Genomic DNA, 12,284 nt, shown 5'->3' with positions numbered 1-12,284 from the left:
AAAGAAATAAAAGCTTGGAATTTGGGTGGGAGGAGGAGGAAAAAGAAGAGTGGGTTTCCTTTTCCCTCTTACCCTGACAGCTGTTATGTCTTGTACTTCCTCCAGCTGCTCAATTTCTTCATCAGAGGAAAGATCATCATCTTTGATGTAAAACTTAACTAAAGCTTAAGGGTGGAGAGGGAAGAAAAAAGAAGATTGAATTGTATTAGATACTTTATTTGGCAAAGTAAGATTAGACAAGGTATTCGTACCCGGTGTAGAAGCTGCAAGCAACAGAATTTAGTATCGTCATATTTTTCTACTTCATCATCATCATCCCAATAAGAGGAAGTAGTAAAGAAGATAAGAAGAAGAATAAATAATAATATTACTGCAGTCATACTACATGGAGCCCTCTGGAACCAACTCCCCCCAGAGATTAGAACTGCCCCCACCCTCCTTGCCTTTCGTAAACAACTTAAAACCCACCTCTGCCGCCAGGCATGGGGGAATTGAGATCCTCTTTCCCCCTAGGCCTTTACAATTCTATGCATGGTATGTATGTATGTATGTTTGGTTTTTATATTAATTGATTTTTAATCATCAATACCAAATTACTATTGTACACTGTTTTATTGTCGCTGTTAGCCGCCCCGAGTCTCTGGAGAGGGGCGGCATACAAATCCAATCAATCAATCAATCAATCAATCAATCAATCAATAAATAAATAAATAAATAAATAAATAAATAAATAAATAAATAAATATCCCTCAACACTGTCAAATTATTTACTAAGTCTGCACTACTGTTATTATTAGCTTTTTCTCATCATTGCTATCACCCAACTCCTCTCACTTATGACTTGTTGCTTGCATCTTAAGATTTTCATTAATATTGATTGTTTCCTGATTGCTTATTTGACCCCTATGACAATCATTAAACTTTGTACTTCATGATTCTTGACAAATGTCTCTTTTCTTTTATGATAGCATATGCACCAAAGAGAAATTCCTTGTGTGTCCAATCACATTTGGCCAATAAAGAATTCTATTCTATTCTATTCTATTCTATTCTATTCTATTCTATTCTATTGACATTAGGCAATAGTGTGAGAATTAGGTATTCAGCAGAGTGGGTAGCATGAGTGGGGGGAACAGTCCTTTCGCCTAAACATCTATGGAGATTCTTGGTCATCGAGGTCACAGTTGTTTCAAAGTTGTTGTTTTTTCAACTGTCAACTGTAGACCTGTCAACGGAAAGCAAACTGATCTAGACTCTTCCTACAGTTGTGTGGTTGGGCAATAGGTTGACCTTTAACTCTTCTTTTCGCCTTAGTCAATACTATTCAACTGGCAAATTTAGGTTCGCGAAGCAGGAATTTCTCTGCGATTCGCTTGCAGTTCTCTAAACCTGAAGTGGCCCATATGGAGGGGAACTACTTCTTTGAGTCATTACCAATTATCCAGAAACACAACTCGCATATATAGGTACATATCACTACTTTAACAGAATATGGAGAGAGGTTTTGTTTCAGAATTCAGCTGATAAGAATTGTACAAGGAACTTCCACCATCCTTTCTGCATACATTGATTTGGGCCAGAATTCAACCCAAATACGTCTACTACTGGCAGTAACAACAACAATAGTAACATCAAGTGTATTTTACTAGAACGTGAATGGAATATGAAAACATTTTGGGCTTATTTTTCACTTTAGTTTAGTATTTTTTTTTTAATTATCACCAAAATGTATTCTGAAAGAGACCAATCCCTGTCTGATTATATAAATATATAGAGCCTGGGTTGCGCAGTGGTTAGAGTGCAGCCCTGCAGACTATTTCATCTAGCTTCTGGCTGTAGTTTAGCAGTTCGAATGTAAACATCGGCTTCCATCCTTCCGAGGGGGGTCAAATGAGGACCCAGATTGTGGGGGCAATATGCTGGCTCTGTTAAAAAGTGCTATTGCTAACATGTTGTAAGCCGCCCTGAGTCTAAGGATAAGGGCGGCGTAAAAATCAAATAAATCTCACGCTACAAACCAGAGCTTACAAAACATTCACCAGACCCATCCTAGAATACAGCTCATCTGTTTGGAACCCAGACCACATTTCTGACATTGACACCCTTGAAAATGTCCAAAGATACTTCACCAGAAGAGCCCTTCACTCCTCTACCCGAAACAGAATTCCCAATGAAACTAGACTTACAATCCTGGGTCTTGAAATCTTAGAACTACGACTAAGCATTGCCCACAAGATCATATGCTGCAATGTCCTGCCTATCAAAGACGACTTCAACCACAACAACACAAGAGCAAACAACAGATTCAAGCTTAATATTAACCGCTCCAAACTTGACTGTAAAAAATACAACTTTAGTAATCGAGTTGTTGAAGCATGGAACACATTACCGGACTCCATAGTATCATCCCCTAAGCCCGAACACTTTACCCTTAGACTATCCACGGTTGACCTCTCCAGATTCCTAAGAGATCAATAATAGAATAGAATAGAATAGAATAGAATTTTTATTGGCCAAGTGTGATTGGACACACAAGGAATTTGTCTTGGTTCATATGCTCTCAGCGTACATAAAATAAAATATACATTTGTCAAGAATCATGTGGTACAACTTTTAATGATTATCATAAGGGTCAAATAAGCAATGAAGAAGCAATATTAATTAAAATCTTAGGATATAAGCAACAAGTTACAGTCATACAGTCAACATAGAAACATAGAAAAATAGAAGACTGACGGCAGAAAAAGACCTCATGGTCCATCTAGTCTGCCCTTATACTATTTCCTGAATTTTATCTTACAATGGATATATGTTTATCCCAGGCATGTTTAAATTCAGTTACTGTGGATTTACCAACCACATCTGCTGGAAGTTTGTTCCAAGGATCTACTACTCTTTCAGTGAAATAATATTTTCTCACGTTGCTTTCGATCTTTCCCCCAACTAACCTCAGATTGTGTCCCCTTGTTCTTGTGTTCACTTTCCTATTAAAAACACTTCCCTCCTGAACCTTATTTAATCCTTTAACATATTTAAATGTTTCGATCATGTCCTCCCTTTTCCTTCTGTCCTCCAGACTATACAGATTGATTTCATTAAGTCTTTCCTGATACGTTTTATGCTTAAGACCTTCCACCATTCTTGTAGCCCGTCTTTGGACCCGTTCAATTTTGTCAATATCTTTTTGTAGGTGAGGTCTCCAGAACTGAACACAGTATTCCAAATGTGGTCTCACCAGCGCTCTATATAAGGGGATCACAATCTCCCTCTTCCTGCTTGTTATACCTCTAGCTATGCAGCGGAGCATCCTGCTTGCTTTTCCTACTGCCCGACCACACTGCTCACCCATTTTGAGACTGTCAGAAATCACTACCCCTAAATCCTTCTCTTCTGAAGTTTTTGCTAACACAGAACTGCCAATGCAATACTCAGATCGAGGATTCCTTTTCCCCAAGTGCATTATTTTACATTTGGAAACATTAAACATTGGAGGAAATGGGTGAAAGGAATGATGAGAAAAACTAATAGAATAGAAGTGCAGATTTAGTACAAAGTCTGACAGTGTTGAGGGAATTATTTGTTTAGTAGAGTGATGGCGTTCGGGAAAAAACTGTTCTTGTGTCTAGTTGTTTTGATGTGCAGTGCTCTATAGCGACGTTTTGAGGGTAGGAGTTGAAACAGTTTGTGTCCAGGATGTGAGGGGAAAGTAAATAAGGGGCGTACATAAGCGCACTAGAGTGCCTTCCATCCCCTGTCCTCTAGTATCTCCTATATCTCCTATATATTCTCTACTATATCTCTATAAGCTTCATTGTATATTATTCTGTACTGGACAAAACAAACAAACAAACAAATAAAATAATGAAATAAATTTTGTGCTGGCAGGCATGGGGGGCCCTTGAGTGTTAAGGTCTAACTCTGGCCGATGTTTTGAATGGCTAGTGCAATTGGATGAATGTTTTTTAGGCAAATGGGGATTTTTTTTATTTTTTATTTTATTAGACTTCTTACACCCTTTGTATGTTGTACTTATTTCTGTTGCAAGCCCCCCTGACTCGGTTCAGAAGAGCGGCATAGAAATCTTCATAAATATATCTGATACATAAATAATGGTTTTCAGAAATGAATTCTATTACCTATTAAGTCCAGTGCACAAATCGGGTGGGGGGATGGGGGTTGGGTGGGGGAGGGAAGTTACTCACTAGTAGCAGCGAAGGTCACTTTCTTCTTCTTTTTGGCTTTATCTTTCTCCTAAAAAAAAAGAAGTGTAAGGAGGACACTCATAACATAAAATGTTGTGTGTGTGTGTTTTGAAATACTCCTGGTCATCGGCGAACTGGTTGCAAAGGGAGTGTGAGGCTCCGCCCACTCGCCCGGATGCCGCCATTTGGGTTCTTTTACCCTCTGTGCATGCCCAGAATGCTTTGGACATGCGCAGAGGGTAAAAGGACTCAAAGGGATGCATCCAGGTGGGTGGGCAGAGCCTCAAGCTCCCTTCGCAACCGGCTCTCCAACGACTGACAAGCACGCATGTCCCAGGAGCATTTCACCACTGGTTTGTATGTATATGTGTGTGTGTTTGTGTGTGTGTGTGTGTAAAAACAGCGCACAGAGGAAGAATACAGTGGTACCTCTACTTAAGAACTTAATTCATTCTGTGACCAGGTTCTAAAATAGAAAAGTTTGTAAGTAGAAGCAATTTTTCCCATAGGAATTAATGTAAAAGCAAATAATGTGTGCAAACCCATTTGGAAAGAAATAAAAGCTTGGAATTTGGGTGGGAGGAGGAGGAAGAAGAAGAGGATGAGTGCAGTCGCTGCCCAGAGCGAAGGGAGCATTTCTTTTCTCTGGGCTCTGGCAGAGGTTTATTCCCTCTCCCAGTGCCCAGAGAAAGGAAAATGCTCCCTTCGCTCTGGGCTGCCAAAGCCTCCTTAAGCGCCACTGAAAGGCTCCTCTGGCAGCTCAGAAAAGCCCAAGATGGCCGGGACTAAAGGGGGAATGGAAGGAAACTGGCTGGGCCTTCGTGCTGCTCTCAAATTTCCTGGGAAAATTTTTGGGGCTTGGATTCTTAAGTAGAAAATGGTTCTTAAGAAGAGGCAAATTAATTTTGCCATGAGGCCACTGAGAAATTGGGATGGTTTTATAGGGCCAGATTAATATAATTAACTCAGTTCTACCAAATACTGTATATTATTGTGTAGAACTGAGTTAAATATATTTTAATTATAAATTAGATATTATATTATATTTATATAATTATATATTAATGATAAATTAATTGCCCACCCCTTCCTTCCTTCCTTCCTTCCTTCCTTCCTTCCTTCCTTCCTTCCTTCCTTGTTCCCCCCATTTCTCCTTCCTTCTTTCCTTCTTTCTCCAGGTGGAGAGAAGCTTCTGTCTCTCTGATTTTCTCTGCCTTTTATTTCTGCTTTTGGGCAGTTTTTTTTTTTACTTCTCTTTCAAAATATTCCTTTCAGTTGCCTCTCTTCAACTGACCTCCACTGTCAGTTAAGAAAACATAGTGGAGGCTTTGCCTGAAAGTATTTGGATTCCTTGTCTTCCTCCTTCCTTTTTTCCCCCCTGAGAGGTTGGAAGGGGGGTTGCTTTAAATTTCTTGGAAAGGCCAATAAAACCAATGAACAATTTATAAATGAGCATTTATTGGACTTTTGCAAAAAGGCATGGAAAGAGATATTCTCCTTCCTTCCTTCCTTCCTTCCTTCCTTCCTTCCTTCCTTCCTTCCTTCCTTCACTCCTTCACCCTCCCTCTCTCCTTCCTTCCTTCCTTCCTCCCTCCATTTCTTCTTCCTTCCTTCCTTCACTCCTTCTCCCTCCCTCCTTCTTTCCTTCCTTCCAACCTCCGCAGGCCGGTCACAGACAGAGGGCGGGCCGCATCCGGCCCCCGGCTGCCCTTTGCCCTGGTCTGCCTTAGAGCTTCAGGTAGAGGAGAATTTTCTCTGCTTCCGCAAGGTACTCTAGTGGGTTTCCTTTTCCTTTCCCCTCTTACCTTGACAGCTCTTTCCTCCTTTGGCTGGGGAGAATAATCACCCTCGCCTACACAGCATCGATGGGAATCTTAAGGGTGGAGAGGGAAGGGAAAAAAAGATTGAATTGAATTACATACTTTATTTTGCCAACTAAGATTAGACATGGCAAGGAATTCATCCCCAGTGTAGAAATTAGAAAATTTTACTTATACACATTTATTATTATTATTATTATTATTATTATTATTATTATTATTATTATTTATTAGATTTGTATGAGTCCCGTCTCAAGATATTTAAAAACATTGGACGTTTGTGTAGTAAATCTATTTTCCATTTCTTATTGTACTCACAATCCATAACATAGCTATTTTAATGTATATCCATTCAAGGATTTAAAGGGGTGTTGTTGAAGCATGGAACACATTACCGGACTCCATAGTATCATCTCCTAACCCCCAACACTTTACCCTTAGACTATCCACAGTTGACCTCTTCAGATTCCTAAGATGTCAGTAAGGGGCGTACATAAGCGCACTAGAGTGCCTTCCGTCCCCTGTCCTATAGTCTCTCCTATACCTCCTATATCTTCTCTACTATATCTCTATAAGCTTCATTGTATATTATTCTGTATTGGATAAAATAAACAAACAAACAAAGAAACAAACAAATAAATACAAAAATTAAATAACGAAATAAATTTTATGCCGGCAGGCATGGGGGGCCCTTGAGTGTTAAGGTCTAACTCTGGTCGATGTTTTGAATGGCTAGAGCAATTGGATGAATGTTTTTTAGGCAAATGGGGATTTTTTTATATTTTTTATTTTATTAGACTTCTTACACCTTTTGTATGTTGTACTTATTTCTGTTGCAAGCCCCCCTGACTCTGTTGAAAAGAGTGGCATAGAAATCTTCATAAATAGTTACTCACTAGTAGAACCGAAGCAGAATTTCTTCTTTTTCTTCGCTTTCTCCTAAAAAAAAAAGAAGTGTAAGGAGGACACTCATAACATAAAATGTTGTGTGTGTGTGTTTTGAAATACTCCTGGTCGTCGGCGAACCGGTTGCAAAGGGAGTGTGAGGTTGGGAGGGAGGTTGGCTTTAAACCTCTTGGAAAGGCCCATGAAACCAATGAACAATTTATAAATGAGCATTTATTGGACTTTTGCAAAAAGGCATGGAAAGAGAATTTCTTCCTTCCTTCCTCCCTCCATTTCTCCTTCCTTCCTTCCTTCTTTCCTTCCTTCCAACCTCCGCAGGATGGTCACAGACAGTGGGTGGGCCGCATCCGGCCCCCGGGCTGCCCTTTGGCCAGGTCTGCCTTAGAGCTTCAGGTAGAGGAGAATTTTCTCTGCTTCCGCAAGGTACTCTAGTGGGTTTCCTTTTCCTTTCCCCTTTTACCTTGACAGCTCTTTCCTCCTTTGGCTGGGGAGAGTAATCACCCTCGCCTACACAGCATCGATGGGAATCTTAAGGGTGGAGAGCGAAGGAAAAAAAAGATTGAATTGAATTACATACTTTATTTATTTGGCCAACTAAGATTAGACATGGCAAGGAATTCGTCCCCAGTGTAGAAATTAGAAAATTTTACTTATACACATTTATTATTATTATTATTATTATTATTATTATTATTATTATTATCATTATCATTATCATTATCATTATCATTATCATTATCATTATTGAAAAGTATTGAGACGCCAGACGAATTGCTAAACAGTGGTTCCCTTTATTCAGCTCTTTCCGCAAGTGACAATCAGCTGGGAACTCACCAGCCGGCAATGAGAAACTCGGCTCTATTTATACTCTTAAGGCTCGCGCCCAAAAGAGCTGTGCTGCGTCTGAGCCAATCAGACGCGTCCTATTCTTTTCAATCTGCCTGGTAACAGCATTCACCTCAGGCAACTATTTACATGGTAATATATACAGACTCAACACCCCTCCCTCCTTAGTTAGTTGCAACTGTCCATCAGCTGAGCCATGTGATGAAGTCCTCCAATCGTGAAGGTCTGCGTGCGGCTCGCTCAGACCTGCGCAATTCAGTTGAGTCTGGAACTTCGTTGGTGGAGGTTGGCTCTCTGTCGGTTCCGGAGCCTGGCTGGGCCCGAGTGGGGGCTCCGGCCTGCAGCGAAGTCCGGATGGAGGCTGAATCGACGTCGGAGGAGGATGATGGTGGCTCGTTGGTGTCGTGGGAGCGTTCCAGCCTCGGTGAGCCCAAATTTACATCCAACAAGTCGGGTTGTACATAAGAGTCTGCTTTGGGGGAAGAGGTTACAATGGCGGTTTGCGTATTTTCAGAGTTAATCCGCCCCCTTAAGTAATCAATGTGCCGTTTCCAAATACGGCCATCCTCTAATTGTATTAAATATGTTTTAGGCCCTTTTTGTTGTAGGACTTTTCCTTTTACCCATTGAACTCCCCCATCAAAATTTCGGGCAAATACATTCTGGCCTAGATACATGCTTCTTTCAGGCATTACAGACATTTCACCTTGACCCATGGTGTTCAAGAATCGGGGGTGTAACCTGTCTAAAGGGGACCTTAGTTTCCGCCCCATTAAGACTTCTGCAGGGCTTTTATGGGTGGCAGCATTTGGAGTAATATGTTGCATTAACAGGAATTGGTCTAATTTACTTTGTACTTCCCCAGGGCCTGCTCTGCGCAGCGCCTCTTTCGCCACACGCACATAACGTTCAGCCAACCCGTTAGCCCATGGGGAGTAAGGGGAGATTAGCGCATGTCTGACCCCTAGATTACTCAAAAACACCTCAAATTGTCGTGCGGTCAGTTGTGGTCCATTATCTGAAACAAGGACATCAGGACACCCATGGGTTGCAAACAAATGATACAGAGCCTTTATGGTGGCACATGTTGTTATATTCTGCATAGTCACTATCTCTACCCACTTAGAAAAAGCATCTACGACCACCAGGAAAAACTGGGACCCGATGGGGCCAGCAAAGTCTATATGTATCCTGGACCAAGGCCCAGTGGGCTCTCCCCACTCTACGGGGGCAGTTCGAGGGGGATTGGGTCGTGACTCCTGACAGGGGTCACACTTAGCTACCCAATGTTCTATATCGAGATCTAGGCCCGGCCACCACAGGTATCCTCTTGCCAACCCCTTCATTCGGACAATGCCTGGGTGTCCCATATGCAACATACTCAACACCTTTTGCCTAAGTGTGGTTGGAATGACCACTCGATCCCCCCATAGTACACATCCCTTCAAGTATGACAATTCTAGTCGCTTTGTCTTAAAGTCTGCCAGTCCCCCCTCCTCTGGTCCCCCAAGCCAACCCCTGAGTATACAATTTATCACTCTTTGAAGAATGGGATCTGCCTTAGTATGCTCAGCCACTTCCCTGGCTGAAGTTAGGGGGGTTTCTTCTATTTCTAGCAGTAGTACATCCTCTGAAGGAACTGGTTCCTCCCCTCTTTGTGCCAAGGGGCACCGGCTTAGTCCATCAGCGTGGCTTATGGACTTCCCTCCCTTATGTATTAAGGTATACTGATAACTGGAGAGGAAGAGAGCCCATCTAATCAGTCTAGGGGACATGAACGGAGGGGTAGGTTTATCTGAAGGCAACAGTCCCAAAAGGGGTTTGTGGTCGGTTATTAATTCAAACCTCCTGCCAAATAAATAATTATGGAATTTCTTAATGCAAGCTATTAAAGCCAGGGCCTCTTTATCCAACTGGCTATAGTTACGTTCAGCAGGGGTTAGTGTTCTGGAGAAAAAAGCTATAGGTGCCTCAGTGTTGTCTGGCATTACGTGGGCCAGTACTCCGCCCACCCCATAAGCCGAAGCATCGCATGTAAGCCTTATGGGCAAGACTGAACTGTACTGAACCACCACACTATTAGAAGTCAATAAGGTCTTTATTAGAGAAAATGCTTGGCGTTCAGGTCTGCCCCAGGTCCAGGGAATTCCCTTCTGAAGGAGTCGGTGGAGGGGTTCTGCGACCGTTGCCTTCTGTCTCAAAAAAATAGAATAAAAATTCAGAAGACCTAAAAAAGCTTGTAGTTCAGTCTTATTGGTTGGTTCAGGCGCTTCGGTAATTGCTTTTAATTTATCGGTTGTGGGGTGGATGCCCTGACTATCTATTCTATACCCTAGAAATTCAATACTAGTGGTGCCCCATACACACTTGTCTGCTTTTACCCTGAGGCCCTTGGATTGGAGTCGTTGTAGGACAGCCCTGATTCTCTGGTTCAATTGGGGAATGGTTTTAGCCGAAATTAGTATATCATCGAAGTAGGGTATGGTTCCTTCAAGCCCCGCTAACACTCGCTCCATTAAGCTCTGAAAAATCCCAGGGGCTATGCTTACCCCGAATTGCAATCTTGTGCATCGGAAAGCACCTCTGTGCGTGACAATTGTCTGAGCCAAAGAGGTAGGCTCATCGACCGGAAGCTGCAGGTATGCCTGAGCAAGATCGATCTTTGCAAAGACTTTTCCCTCTCCTAGGGAGTGTAGGAGGTGCTGAACTACAGGTATGGGATAGGGGTGATGCTGAAGGGCCTTATTTATAGTAGACTTGTAGTCTGCACAGACTCTTAGCGAACCGTCTGGTTTCAATGGAGTGACAATTGGAGTCTCCCATGGCCCTTGCTCTACAGGGACTAGGATTCCTTGAGCAATAAGTTGATCTAACTGAAGGTCTAGTTTAGGCAGTAAAGGTAAAGGAACCCTTCGTGGTTTCAGGCGAATGGGCGGAACCTTTGGGTCTATGGAGAAAGAGATAGGGTCCCCCTTATACGTTCCCAAAGTGGGGCTGAATACTTCAGGATACTCAAGTACAAAATCTGGGGTATTAGAAGGGGACTGTACTAAACATATGCCAGAGATCTCAATACCTAAGGGGGCCATCCAGGTTAACCCAAGGAGGGAATGCCTTGCCCCATCCACTATCACCAAAGGTAGGGAACAATTAACAGATTTAAATTGTACAGGAATATCAATTTTACCCAATACAGGGATTACATGTCCCTGGAAATCCCTTATAATCAAAGCAGTTTGAGTTAACTTAGACTTACAGACATGTGGCATATACATTTTAAATTTGTCCCAAGGCATAATAGAGTGCCTAGACCCAGTGTCCAGTTCTAGATCACAAGGCTTGCCATTTAAAAGTAGGGAAATAATGATTTTGGTGCCTTGCGTTGAATTTGCGCAATTTACGTAAGTTTGACAGTTACCTCTGTTGTAGTCGCGGTTAGCGGCTAAGTTGTTTTTTCGGTTAAAAGATCTTGGAGGCCGGTTTTCACGGGCCTGTGGAGCCTGGTAGGAGAAACGCTGTTGGCGCGGAGCAGAGAAGGTTTCCTCTGGCTGGGGAGCCCGGCAGGCCTCAGCGATGTGACCGCGCCGATTGCAGCGGCGACAGATGGCTTCCCGAAACGGGCAGCGAAGTCGCGGATGATTTCCCCGGCAACCTGGGCATGGAGCTTGTGTGCGAGGGTATCTCGGTTGTCGTGCGGGGTCGCTGGGAAGCAGGAGGCAGGAATCGTCGGTGGCGGATGGCGGGCTGAGGTCGTCGGCTGGATCGGCTGTGGAGGAGATTTTAGAGACGGTTTCTTTGTTGACGTGGCTTTGGAGGTCTTTGGCAGCCGCTTCGGCGACCTCGGCTGTCTGGGCAAGCTTGATGACGGTTTGCAATGTAGGTTCGTCCTCGGTGAGGAGTTTGCCTCGTACGGTGGCGTTTTTCATGCCGAATATGATCGCGTCTGTTAGTCGAGCTTCTGGGCTGTCAAAACGGCATTTTGACAGGACGGTTCGGAGTCTTGTGGCGAATTGATTGATAGACTCAGCTTCTCGTTGGGCCATCCTGGAGAACTGATGGCGGTATACCACAGCTGGCTTCGTGGGTTTGAAATGACCCGCAAGCTTGGATTGTAAGTCTGGCCACGGCACGTTCTTGGCAGGAAGCGGATCGGTGAGTGTTTGAGCCAAGTCGAAGATCTCGGGGCCGCAGTAGTTAAGGAAGATGGCTCGCTTCCTGTCGTCTTCGGCGGTCCCCATTCCGGCGGCTTCCAGGAAGATTTCGAAGCGGGTCATGTAGGCTTCCCAAGACGCTTTTTCGGGGTCGAAGTAGTCGGGTGCTCGGCCGATCTGCGAAGGATTCATCTTGCTTGTAGGTTCTCTCCGGTTCTCGTCGCCAGTGAAAAGTATTGAGACGCCAGACGAATTGCTAAACAGTGGTTCCCTTTATTCAGCTCTTTCCGCAAGTGACAATCAGCTGGGAACTCACCAGCCGGCAATGAGAAACTCGGCTCTATTTATACTCTTAAGGC

Source organism: Erythrolamprus reginae, chromosome 10, assembly GCF_031021105.1.
Source record: "Erythrolamprus reginae isolate rEryReg1 chromosome 10, rEryReg1.hap1, whole genome shotgun sequence".
NCBI classification, from domain to species: domain Eukaryota; kingdom Metazoa; phylum Chordata; class Lepidosauria; order Squamata; family Dipsadidae; genus Erythrolamprus; species Erythrolamprus reginae.
Note: the sequence above shows the minus strand (reverse complement) of the source record.